At 43.1% G+C, this 13,709-nt stretch overlaps 1 protein-coding gene across 2 annotated transcripts in view; it reads right to left on the reverse strand.

Annotated features, from left to right (window-relative positions):
- THRB (thyroid hormone receptor beta) overlaps window positions 1-13,709 on the reverse strand; it is a 307,753-nt gene that overhangs the window by 56,402 nt on the left and 237,642 nt on the right. The window lies entirely within an intron of this gene.

Below are 13,709 nucleotides of genomic sequence, written 5' to 3' on the forward strand. Positions count from 1 at the left end.
TTTCCAAAACAATGTAGGTTAGATTCTTTTTTTTCTCTAAGATAAATGCCGGCCAATAGAATTTTCATCATTGCTTGGCCATAAACAAGGTTGTGCTCATTTCAGGTCTCAACTCAAAGCTCTTCCAACACTTCTATTTGGAAATCCCATGCAGGAAGCAGGGTGTCTCATCAAACTTCTTATTCTCAGCGCACAGTACAGGACTAGGCACAGAGAACACACTAAAAACATTTCTGATGTAAATCAAGATAAAATCAGAGTCACTGGAGGATCAAACAGGCAGGTTTAAAGACACAATATGATACAGCAGAGCACAGGAAGTACTTTAATTAAATTTTATGACAGCATGAGAAAGAAATGATTCATTGTGAGTGGAGAATCCCAGAGGAAGTGATATTTGAACTGGGCCTTGAAGGATGAGGGGTATAAAGGAGGATTTGTAAACGTTTTCAAAAGCAGGATCTACTTCATGCTGGCACCCTGAGACCCAGATCTAGAACTGGTGAATCGAAATTCTTCATTCTATTTCGAATGTCAAAATAGTCTAGAAAGATACACTACAGGTATCAAGATTAACCTAAAATATACCCCAATCTTAGTTGTTCTGTAATTTACTATGGTCTGAATTGTGGAAAGGAAAGAAAGTCCAGTTAAACGTGAGACGAGACCGAAGAGGCAGCCATCTATTTGCTATCCTCAGAAAAGCCTTCAGACGGTAGAGAATCTGCTTTCTGTCCCAGTACAAAGAGAGGTGACCCCCAGGTAAGCATCACCCTGTCATTCCAACCTTAAAAAGGTCACTGGTTAGAAAGAAACAAATAACTTGTATTCTGGAGACATTCACCCTTAGAACACTGAATGGATGCTTCGCAAGAGGACTCAGGCATAGGGAACAGACTGGTGGTTGCCAAGGGGGAGGGGGTTGGGGGAGGGTTGGACTGGGAGGCTGGGATTAGCAGATGCAAACGATTATATACAGTATGGATACACACCAAGGTCCTATCGTATAGCGCAGGGAACGATATTCAATATCCTGTAATAAACCATAATGGAAAAGAAAAAGGGAAAAATAAACACAAGAGGACTCACACAAAGATGTAGGTGGTTTGGAAGACTGGAAACTATTTCTGAATCACATACTTAAATTTAAATTTTTATAGGAACAAACATCGGGTGATACAACAATTTTTACTTTTTGTATTTTTGCCCAACACGCATAATCTGATTCTAATCATGAGGAAACACAGTCAAACGGAGGGACATTCTAGAAAATAATCAGCCTGCATTCTTCACAAATGTCAAGTGCCATGAAAGACAGAGAAAGGTTTTGAACAGATTAAAGCAGACTAGGCAGACAAAAACTAAATGAAAGGCACACTCCTGGCCTGGTCCTGGCCCGGAAAACAAGCCGGTTTAAGGAACAGCGGTGGCAAAGCCCTGTCGGGAATGAAGTCAGGATCTAGAGACACGTCCCCTCTCAGTCCTGCTCTCAGCCTTGACCTCTCTGTGGGGAGAGAGGGGTGAGGAGTGACAGTTTGTGAAATTTAAATAAAGTCCGTAGGTTAGATAATAGTACGCATCGATGTTAAATTTCCCGATTTTGATCATTGTACCACGGTTTTCTAAGAGAATTTCTTTGCTTTCAGGAGACACACTGAAGTATTTAAAGGGGCATGATGTCTGCAACTTAAGTCTTAAATGGTTCTGAAAAATGATAATATGTATATATGCAAACAAACACATAGTATTCACACACACAGAATGATAAAACAGATGTGGCAACATGTTAACAGTTGGTGAATCGGGGTGAAGGGTATATGGGAGTTCTCTGTACCACTTCCACTTTTTGGTAAAGCTGAGATTAAAATCAAATAAAAAGGAATTTATAGGTTTGCCTTAGCAGATCTTCCAGGAAAACACACAACTCACTCAAACTTGAAGACATGACGGTCTCCTGCCACCAATTTTCTTTTTCCAATTCAACGCTTAAAAACAGAAACCAGGCCTTGGAGCAACTAAGCCCGTGTGCCACAACTAGTGAGTCTGCGCTCTCGATTCCGCGAGCCACAACTACTGAGCCCGTGTGCCACAACTACTGAAGCCTGCGCGCCTAGAGCCCGTGCTCCACAACAAGAGGAGCCACCACAATGAGAGGCCCACGCACCGCAATGAAGAGTAGCCCCCGCTCGCCGTAACTAGAGAGAGCCTGCGCAGAGCAACAAAGACCCAATGCAACCAAAAATGAATAATAGATTAATTAATTAATTAAAAAAAAAAAAGAAAAACAAGACTTCCCTGGTGGCGCAGTGATTAAGAATCCACCTGCCAATGCAGGAGATATGGGTTCCATCCCTGGTCTGGGAAGATCCCACATGCCGTGGACCAACTAAGCCCGTGAGCCACAACTACTGAGCCCACGTGCCTAGATCCCGGGCTCTGCAACAAGAGAAGCCCCTGCTTGCGGCAACTAAAGCCCGTGTGCAGCAACGAAGACCCAACACAGCCAAAAATAAATTAAATAAAATAATAAAATAAAACTTAAAAACCCAGAAACCAACCCCAAAACTAAGCAGATCTGGTGGTGGTCATTTTGACATGTATAGAAATATTGAATCACTAAGCTGTACACCAGGAGCTGACATAGTGTTGTAGGTCAATTATACTTCAAAAACAAACCAAAAAACTCATAGAAAAACAGATCAGATTTTCTGTTACCAGATGCGGGATGTGGGCGGGGGGAAGGGGGAGAGGGAATTGGATGAAGGTGGTCAAAACGCATAAACTTCCAGTTATAAGATAAATAAGCACTAGGGACGTCATGTACAACATGGTAAATATAATTAACACTGTTGTACGTTATGGAGAGCAAATCCTAAGAGTTCTCATCACAAAGAAAAATATTTTTTCTATTTCTTTAATTTTCTCTCTGTAAGGGATGCTGGATGTTCATTAAACTTACTGTGGTCATCCTTTCACAATGTATGTAAGTCAAAATGTTATGCCTTAAACTTATACAGTGCTGTATGTCAATTATATCTCGATAAAACTGGAAGAACAAAAATTGAAAAGTAAGCCAATTTGCAATAAAACAAGAAGCCAAGCTCAATAACCTTTGATTCATCTGAGAAAAGTGTGTCAGAGTGATTAGTGTTATTTTCTTACTTTTTAGTGGTGAGCACCACTATTCTTAATATTCTTCAGTCTTAAAGGCTTATATTCTTTTTTTTTCTTTTTTCTTTTTTTGTGGTATGCGGGCCTCTCACTGTTGTGGCCTCTCCTGTTGCGGAGCACAGGCTCCGGACGCACAGGCTCAGTGGCCATGGCTCATGGGCCCAGCCGCTCCGCAGCATGTGGGATCTTCCCAGACCGGGGCACAAGCCCGTGTCCCCTGCATCGGCAGGCGGACTCTCAACCACTGCGCCACCAGGGAAGCCCTAAAGGCTTATATTCTTAATATTGCAAAATACTTCAAAACATCGTAAGAATAAGCATTTATTTCCTTTATTTGTGGAAGAAATGAGACTCAAACATAGAATGATCACTTCAAAAGAAAGTTAAGAATGAGCATATCATGTGTAACCAGAAAGGGATAACAAGAAAGGAGTATCCCTAGGTCCGGCCATAAATATGAAATGAGATGAACCCATTTCAGATAACTGTTTCCTTGGAAACGCAGTCAATTGAAAGTCCTGCAAAAATTAACATGTATTTTTTTCTTCCCTTAAAGGGCAGAAGCTTCTTTTACTTACATAGTTTTGACCTTTAGTTTTATATCTTAGGCTTATTATAAGATGTTTTTTCCAGAGCTGGGCAAACAGAGCCAAATAAGTATCTTTTCATTAGTTCTGAGGCTTGGCTTATGATCATATGGCCTTTGTAGCTGCATATTATGGGGCAGCTGTGAGGAGGGTAGTTGGGGTAAAACCTGCCACTCACTGAATATTGCCATCTGGACTAATAAACCATCAGCCCACATGCAATGTTGTCACTCATGCTGAGTGAGTTCACAGTATAGCTAATTGAGTTAAGTAGTCATATCGGCAATAGAGTTCTGTATTTTATTTATTTTTTTGATGTGGATCATTTTTAAAGTCTTTATTGAATTGGTTACAATATTGCTTCTGTTTTATGTTTTGGTTTTTTGGTCTCGAGGCATGTGGGATCTTAGCTCACCCACCAGGGATCGAAACCCCATCCCCTGCATTGGGAGGCAAAGTCTTAACCACTGGACCACCAGGGAAGTCCCCAGTTCTATATTTTAAGAGGCAGTAAAGTTGAACGAAGTCAAGTCTCTTGTATAAGCCAATACTGACAAATGCCCTGAGGATAGTGGTTCAACAGAGGCAATGGTTCTATCTCAGCCGATGCCATGGAGGGTGGCTCTGGACCACGGAGGATTCCCGACTCTCTTTCCCAAAGCCCTGCTGGTTCTGGATTTCTGGTATCTTTGCAGTGTGGGTAGAGGAACAATTCAAGTCAAAGAGGCTGGATTGGTCCAGAACCAAGACTAATCTCTAAAGACAGCTCATCCTGAGCATCGCACAGGTAATAAGTGCAGGTGAAATGGTCCCCAGGAGACCTGCCTTGTCTGCGATGGCGCTACCAGAGGTTGCTCTCGGCATGGATTTTCTGCTTCTCTGGGGTTTTCAAAACCCAAAGCCTCTGCCCTGCAGAGGTAGGGATAGAGGGTAGAACTGGTCACCAACACCTTCGGGAAGAGGAGTTTATGATGGAACATGGGTACGTTTTCAGAAACTGAAGGGGGAAGAAGCCTAGACTTACTAAAGAACTGAGAATAACCTGAAGCCTCCTCTGTTCCTGGGGAAAGCTGGCCCAGGGTTCAGTAAGAACACTGAAAGAGGCAGTAGAAGACGACTGATTTTGCAATTTATCCTGGAGCTGGTGCTATGTTTTCATGATGATCATAGCTTAGGTTTTGGGGGCCAGTACTGATTTAATGTATTTTGCTCTATTTTTCCCACAGGGGGAAATATGGTTATTGTATTGGAGAAATACTTTATTTTATTTTTGCCATTATTTTGTATTTATTTCTATTTACTTTTTTTTTTTTTTTTTTTTTTTTTTTTTTTTGCTGTGCTGCTTGGCTTGTGGGATCTCAGTTCCCCAACCAGGGATTGAATCCAGGCCACGGCAATGAAAGCCCAGATTCCTAACCACTAGGCAAACAGGGAACTCCCTACTTTTTTTCATTTTAATTTTTTAAATTTTAAAATATTTTATTGGATTATAGTTGATTTACAATGTTGAGTTAGTTTCAGGTGTACAGCAAAGTGATTCAGTTATACATATACATATATTCATTCTTTTTCAGATTCTTTTCCCATTTACAGAATATTGAGCAGAGTTTCCTGTGCTATACAGTAGGGCTTTGTTGGTTATCTGTTTTATATATAGTAGTGTGTGTGTTAATACCAAACTCCCAATTTAACCCTCCCCACCACGTTTCCCCTGTGGTAACAAGTTTGTTTTTGAAATCTGTGAGTCTGTTTCTGTTTTGTAAATATGTTCGTTTATATCATTAAAAAAATAGATTCCACATATGAGTGATATCATATATTTGTCTGTCTGACTTACTTCACTCAGTATGACAATCTCTAGGTCCATCCATGTTGCTGCAAATGGCATTATTTCATTCTTTTTTATGACTGAGTAATATTCCATTGTATATATGTACCACATCTTCTTTATCTATTCCTCTGTGGATGGACATTTAGGATGGAATGTAGGTTGATGTCCTTGGTTTCTCTGTGGCCAACTAATCTCTGATTACAGTATTTGTTGGAGAGAATTAGGGATTTGTCCATCGTTCAATAACTGGAAAGTGTCAGAGCCAAGAGGCAAACCATGATCTTCTGTTCTAAACGGTCCCTACGTGCCTACTACGTGCTGAGCGACATCCCTCAGACTCAGTGCAGTAGGCCAGCTGTGTAACAGGAGGATTCTCAGAATGGTTTTTTTTCCAGCTTTACTGAGGTATAATTGACAAATAAAATTGCAAGATATTTAAAACATACATTGTGATGATTTGCTGTATTTATCAAATCATATGTATATTTGTGTGTATGTGTGAACATCAGTCTTGGAATATCTTGAGAGCCAGCGATCAGTATGCCATTCACACATTTGTCTAAATGGGACTGGAACCTCTTTGTATTTTCATCCTGTGTTGCGGGCCAGCTCCTGGCCAGCAGTGAGGCGGTGACGTTTGTTTGCAGGGCGCCATGTCTGTGGTAAATGCCGCTCCTACAGCTCAGTGCACAACCTGATAACCTGTACAGTGCTGCATGGGAGACCTGCTCTTTATTTTCTCTCACCCGTTTCCCTGTGATCCTCAGCCCTCTCATGGCCTCCTCCCTTTCCCACGCCTTCTATTGCCTTTATTGGATCCTGTTGAGGAGGAAGGGAATCGGACTCAATTCTCCACTTGGAGATGCTAGTGACTTGGTTAGATAGCCAGCCAGGAGGTTTGCATTTTGAAAGACCACAGAGAAAGGGCCATGATGGAATTACAGGCACTCAGGGCAACCCCTGGAAGAAGGGAAGGACTTTGAATTCCAGTGGTCACCTCTGATAATTTTGTATGGCTGACTCTCCCAATAGTATCTTTTCAACTTCAATGCAAGGTCAGTAAGTTAACCTCCCACGTCGTCCCAGATTTCGTCTGAAAACTACCTGTGGGGATTATCGCAGGATTCGGCTGTTGTGTCTCTTCCCCCTGCTTCCATTATACTCCTGGCTTTAAAAACTTCAATCCTGTTAGCATCAACTTAGTGGTTATTCTCACGTGGGCGTTCTGTATCCCTAATATCCTATCTGCTTCTCATAATGTTTCTAAGCTTCATGATGAGAAAGTAACTCTTAATTATTGAGCACTCACGGTGTTCTGTGAAATCACCTAAGCTTCTCTCTTTCCACAATTCGGCGAGAGAGGCGAGACCCCATTTTACAGATGAGGAAACAGCCTCAGGCAGGCTAAGTGACTTGCCCAAGGTTAAACGGCTGGTAAGTGGCTGTGCGAGAATTTGACCTTCGACTGTAAAACTAGGTATGTGCTGAGCCCCACTGCTCCGTCCTGGCAGGTCTAACTGGCCCACATGTTCGCCTCGTGTAGACCAGCATCTTCTCCAAGGTTTTAGATTTCTTCCTTAGGGTTCCTGGAATTCTCTCGCCCTTTTGTGCCATAAAAGTATGAATGGTAAAGAGCTCTGATGTCTGAGCCAGGCTGCCTGGTGCAAATTTCATTTCAGCTCCTTCAGACTTTTCTTGGTTTCTTGTTTAATTTTTTCAACTTTTTAAAGAGTCTGAAAAATACCTCGGTTGTTGCTATCGATTCTTTTCTCGGTTGTTTATGCCTCTCCTCTAGCTGTGTATGTGATGGTTTGTTCTGCTTTTCCTCATTTACGTTTATCTAGTTTGTCAATGCATTTCAAGGTCCAAAAGGGTAACAAAACCTGGGGAAAGAGGGCTCCAGGCTTTCCTGTAACAGACGCTGCAAAATTGGCCTCGAAAAGCCCATGCTCTCCCACCGCTCCACGCTGCATCTCAATGAAAACTGCAGTTGGGTGGAACAGAGCTTTGAATCTCAGAGGTTTGTCTTCCTTTGACATGGCTGTTCCCAGTTTCCCTCCCCTCCAGTCGAGCTGATGACTTTTCTTTCTTTCCTTTTCTTTGTTTTTCACATTATAATGTGTTTTGATGATCTCAAAGGGTGAGTGATATAGGTCCCCTTGCAAAAAGTCTAGGCAATCAATAAGAAATCCTTATACAATCGTGTGAGTTTTACTCTGCATTATATACCTTATTACACTTCAGAAAACACCAAGAGGTCCCAGGAGTTGTTTTGTCATCCTCACAACGTTGGTGAGTGGATTCTCCACAGGTGAAGTGGTCTGGGCTTTCTTTTCTAGCCCTTCTCTTTCTGTCTGCCCTGGGCTACTGATGGGTGCGCTTCCCTGCCTTTGAAGTATCACATCTCAGAGCTCTCTGGCACGTGCCAGGAGCCGGTAGAAGAGCACCTACTCCCATGTTGATGACTGAGGCTCCCCGGTGCCCTCGAGGTGGGTGAATCACACTGGTGCTCTCAGCTGGAACCACGCTTCCTGATGGATGGGGAGAAGGGACAGAGAGGAGAGTGGAAGTGGATGGAGCAGATGGTCTACTGGTGGGAGGGCTAAAGCTTTTTAATCCCCGACCTTCTAAAACACTCATTTACCTGAAGATGTCCTTGTATTTTACTTAAGGACAAAGAGAGCCATCATGCGTTTGAAAATGTGACTAACTTGAAGGATTATAACGCACACCATAACTTGACTTCACGTCTCTCGTTTTTAGAACACTCTGTTATTTTGGTAAGTGAGGATTATACATCATTTAAAATGGTCATCATTGATTTGGTTCACTTTTTTCCTCCTTCTGAAGAGCTTGTGTTCATAGCCTGCCCCTTTGCGGACAAAAGAAATTGCTTTAAAAAGTGCTTTAACTTGTCTACATCTTGGGGACTGGTTTAACAAATTATATCTATAAGCAAGGATAATCTATAGCCAATAAAAGTCAGGATTCAGGAGAATATTTAATGACAAGGGAACATGTTCATGATATAATGTTAAGCCTTAACAGCTGGTTAAAAATGGTTTGCCTAGTATGATTCCAAGTTTGTAAGACATAGATATGCACAGAAAAACAGACTGAACTATAATAAAGATTTTAGTATCCTTGGAGGATGGAATTACAAACGATCTCTAAAAGTCATTTTTGTTGAACTTTTGGGAAAATTTTACTTTTCGTACATGGGGGGCTTTTACAGTGAGAGAAAGTAACTTCCTAGTAAAATTATTTTGACTATGTTTTCTTGCCTTTCTGGGTATCTGAGATTCAATTCTCTCGATGCTAAACGCAGAACGGACCTACAGAGAAAATTCAGAGAGCTCACCAGATTGCTATCTTTTTCTCTGATGCAACCCTGGAAATGGGTCATTCCCTGCCTTGTTTCTTCCACCAGGTTCCAGTGTTTCAGGAAAGTCCCTGATTGACATCAAGGGCAAACATCCAGGCTGGAGGTCTGACTGTCTGGGTTCAGCAGGGCTGACAAGATCCGTGCGTGCATCTGTCCAGGACCCATCCTTGTGGGGCTGGTGGGACCTGTGGTTCCCAGAGAGAAGCTCGGGAGGGTATGAGAGGGCTGAGGGGAGAAGCCTTGTAAGAACTTGGAGGAAGAGCTGGGCTCCAGCCAAACAGAGTGGGACTCTCAGAAGGGTTCAAGTCCCAGAGGGATGTTACTGGGCAGAGTGATTGAGCAGAACACCAGGTTGGCAATTAAGAGAAGCCAGGCCTAAAGGGAGGACCCATCAAGAATGGAGAGACTCAGGTGGCCCCCCAAGGTGCGCTCAAGGAAAGGAATTAAAATGCACATTCCCCGAGTGTCCACTAGGTGGCAGACACTTTCCTTTACTGGTACTAAGAGCTTGTCCATATTCTCAGGCACTTCCTGATGCTCAAGTCTTAAGAACTGCTCAGGGGGCTGGTTAAAATACAGATTCCCGGGCCCCTTTCCAGAGCTTCCAGCTCAGTAGTCTGGGGCCCGAGATTCTGCACTTCTAAGAGGTCCAGGTGCTGCTAGTGCCACTGGTTGGAGAGCTGGGAGCATCATCTCGGACTCTGGGAAGGGAGGAGGTGGGCGGGGAGTAGGGTGTGGTCCTCACCCTTGAGCAATTAGCTCACATTGTGACAAACACTCTAAGGCGAGCAGCGTGGCTGGGGGAGGGGAACAGGGTCACTTGCTTCTGGCTGGAAATAGCCTCTGGCACTAGAGCAGATTTGAATTGTGGGATATGCAGCAGAATGTCAGGGCTCCAGGGCTCTCGTTTCATTTAAATGTGTTACCAATTAATTTCCTTACAATGGTTGTAGCACATAGGAGCACACGTACATGCAGATTAAAATAAAAGCAGTATTCAGATCAAAATGAAAAAGAAGGCATTCAGTAGCTACCAAAAATAAGCCTAGAGAAAAACATTAAGAATACTACAAAGGGACTTCCTTGGGGGCGCAGTGGTTAAGAATCCGGCTGCCAAGGCAGGGGACATGGGTTCGAGCCCTGGTCCGGGAAGATCCCACATGCCACGGAGCAACTAAGTCCGTTCGCCACAGCTACTGAGCCTGCGCTCTAAAGCCCACGAGCTGCAACTACTGAGCCCACGAGCCACAACTACTGAGCCCACGTGCCACAACTACTGAAGCTCACATACCTAGAGCCCGTGCTCCACAACAAGGCCCCGCTCGCCACAGCTAGAGAAAGCCTGCGCGCAGCAACGAAGACCCAACACAGGCAAAAATAAATTTAAAAAAAGAAAAGAAAAGAAAAAGAATACTGCAAAGCATAAATCAGTAAATCTCGAATAATTTACAAAATATTCCGTCCATGATGGCCCAACCCTTGGTTCTGCTGCACCAGATTTTTATACAGAGCCCTGTGTGACCGACCATGCGGGTCTGACAATATCCAACCAGACTCTACCCTGTTCAGTGAGGTGGATCCACTGATCATGCCTTTGAACGCCAGTGGCGATGCTAATTGGCTATGACTGTTTCTAAAGCTTCTTCTCGGTTTCTGTACTTGCATCAGTAGAACCGGGTAGGAAGTAATAGTTTGCAGAAGGGTACCCAACCACAAACCATTTTGCTGTACAGTGGAAGCTAACACAACATTGTAAAGCAACTATACTCCAATAAAAATTAATTAAAACACACACACACACACACACACACACACACACACACACACACTCAGAGGCACATTGGTCTAGACTGGCTAGATGACTGATTTGGGAGATGGGCTTTTGCAGAACTTCAAACAGCCCATGTGTTCTTATGGCTCCTTCACTGCAGATTCTTTCTGTATCTTTAAGGGTCATTTGGTTCTCATCAATTCCATTTGGAGTCCTTGAAATGGGGGTACTTGGATGGATTTTTGGCCCTGCTGCTATTTCTTCAAGGATATGAAGGACAATCTCCTGTACATAGCAGGCACTTAATAAACACAGATGGGACGCAGGCATGGAATGGTAGCCCAGGAAAGAGATACCAAGCACGCTTGCAGGCTAGACAGAGAGAGCCAGGAACTCAATGCCCAGCCTGGATGGATGTCAAAATAGAGCTCTTTTCACAGATCCTGTGAGGAGGTGGCTGGCCAGCCGAGCAGATGGAGAGGACCCAACTCGGAAAAGAAAGGCAACCACTCCAGTTGTTTCCCTGGCCTCACCACCACCTCATCAAATACCGGTGTCCACTGGGAACGAGTGAAATTCAGTTTACAGTTTTGGCCATGACAGTAGGCTTCCTCAGCATCTTCACGCTGAACCAAGGCATCGCTTCACGTCCATGCCAGTGTGAACCCTGGCTGTTGCTGTGGAAACTACAGGAGCGTTTACCTTAGTTGCGTTCCTTTAAAAACTAAAATCTGGAGGAAGGCCTTTCATTTACTAATTTAAGTATATTTTCCTAGTCAACAATTCTCCACCTCGCAGCAAAAGAGAGCTGAATGGATGCGAAATGGATGATCAAATCTAAACCCCCTGAGACGTCACGCTGCACCCCACACCCACCTGTCCTGCTCTCCTTCTTCATCCCTCACCGGGCACTCAGCGCAGCCCAAGGAATTTATGTGATTTAATGATGCAGAGCTGATCATAACGGTCCCAGCAAGAATGAAGCTGCTGCTTAGAGAGCACTATGGGAGATATTGTGCTAAAGCGCTTAAATCCATTATCTTCAATTCTATCAACAATCACATAGGTTTGCTCAAGGACAGAAAGTGGAAAGGCTGAGATTCTAGCCCAAATACAGTAGACTCAAAAATCTGCGATCTTAATCACTGTATTTACAACACTTAGGGTCTTGGATCCAAACAGAAACTCTTTCCCTCTGCCCTTAAGGTTTACCAACAAACTGGAAACTGGACAGCGTCGTAAACTCTACACATCCAAGGCTAAGATTTCTCACAAATGATGGAGATGGACCCATGAATGAATGAATGAATGAATACGGGTACCAATTAGGGATAAGTCACATTTAGTTTGTGAGGTCCTTAGATCATAAGGACACTGCAGTTTCCTGTAAACCAAGGCATTTCACTGTGAACCAAGGACTGATGTGGTGTTGACGCCAGCTCCTAAAATCTGAAGATACAACCTGGTCACAAGTTCTAAGACTAACTCTCAATTGCATTCCAAACAAGTGTGCACATACACACAGAGACACCTGTTTTATATCCTGACTTTTTTGGAAAAACTTATTTTGCTCTTTTTCTAAATACCCCTTTCAGTTCTCAAATCTCCTAAATAACAAAGATGAGAGACAGTTCAAACACAAATCTTCCCCGAGAGAACATGTATGGTTTTGACTGTATTGAAATCAGAGCTCATACGACTATTTTATTATTTGTCTAGATAATCCTATTTTCATCTGAAACAATCCACACACCCAACTTCACAGGTCAACTGGTGGTTCCAAGGAGCTTCTGAAGTGTTTGCAGAAAAGTTAAAGGACCAGCAGTTTTTTGAGAGGGATGAATATGATCATTTTTTTTTTTTTTTTTTTTTTTTGCGGTACGCGGGCCTCTCACTGTTGTGGCCTCTCCCGTTGCGGAGCACAGGCTCCGGACGCGCAGGCTCAGCGGCCATGGCTCACGGGCCCAGCCGCTCCACGGCATGTGGGATCTTCCCGGACCGGGGCACGAACCCGTATCCCCTGCATCGGCAGGCGGACTCTCAACCACTGCGCCACCAAGGAAGCCCTATGATCATGTTTTACGTTCAAGTTAGAACACTTTGCAATAGTCCTTCATGGCTCATATATGAGAGTCTTTACAAACTTTCATTAATATTGCTTGGTATGTGATTGGCAGATTTTCAGATGCACCATTTAAAACTTTATCATGCTAACACAACATTGTAAATCAACTGCACTTCCATAAAAAAATAACTTGATCACGAGTCAAAGTCCTTAAAGAAAATGGAAAAAGACCTTATTTTTAAAAATGCTGAATTGAAAAAGAGTGGGAGGTCACATGAACTTGGACATTTAAAGACACACATTGATTTAAGGAGCGAAGATTTTGCAAAGCCCTAAGACCATAAAGCGATCAACACAAAGACATCTGTCAGGGTGGAGGCGACCTGAGGTAAAGACCAGTTAAATCTAATGCAGTCAGAAACTTAGGCCAGTTTAACATCTTTTTATGAGGTGACAACCCCCTAACACCATAATCTCGCCTTTCAGCATGATGACACAGGACTTAACGAGTAAAAGAAAACAACTTCAAACCTCTCTCTTGAACATGAATTGTCTATTTAGGTTAAAGGTAGACTTTGAGATCCCATTAGCTACTGGCACAATTGGGAAAAGTCATGTACACACACACACACACACACACACACACACGCTTCAAAGCAAGTAGTTATGTAACGATATCAATGTCTGTTTCTACTTAGCTTCGAAAACAGAAGTGAAGCCAAAACTAACAACCCTCCTGCTAATTAGAGAAAGAAAAATGTCTTCTCCCCAAGTGCCCCAACATGAAACTGAAATTAACTGCTTTCCTTTGGAACCCACTTATTTTATGCTTCCCAGAAGATATGGGGATAAAGAAACTTTGGAAGAGAGCAGCTGGGGAAAACACATGGACACCATAC

The sequence above is a fragment of the Neophocaena asiaeorientalis genome, unplaced genomic scaffold, assembly GCF_003031525.2.
Source record: "Neophocaena asiaeorientalis asiaeorientalis breed wild unplaced genomic scaffold, Neophocaena_asiaeorientalis_V1.1 scaffold154, whole genome shotgun sequence".
In the NCBI taxonomy this organism is placed as follows: Eukaryota; Metazoa; Chordata; class Mammalia; order Artiodactyla; family Phocoenidae; genus Neophocaena; species Neophocaena asiaeorientalis.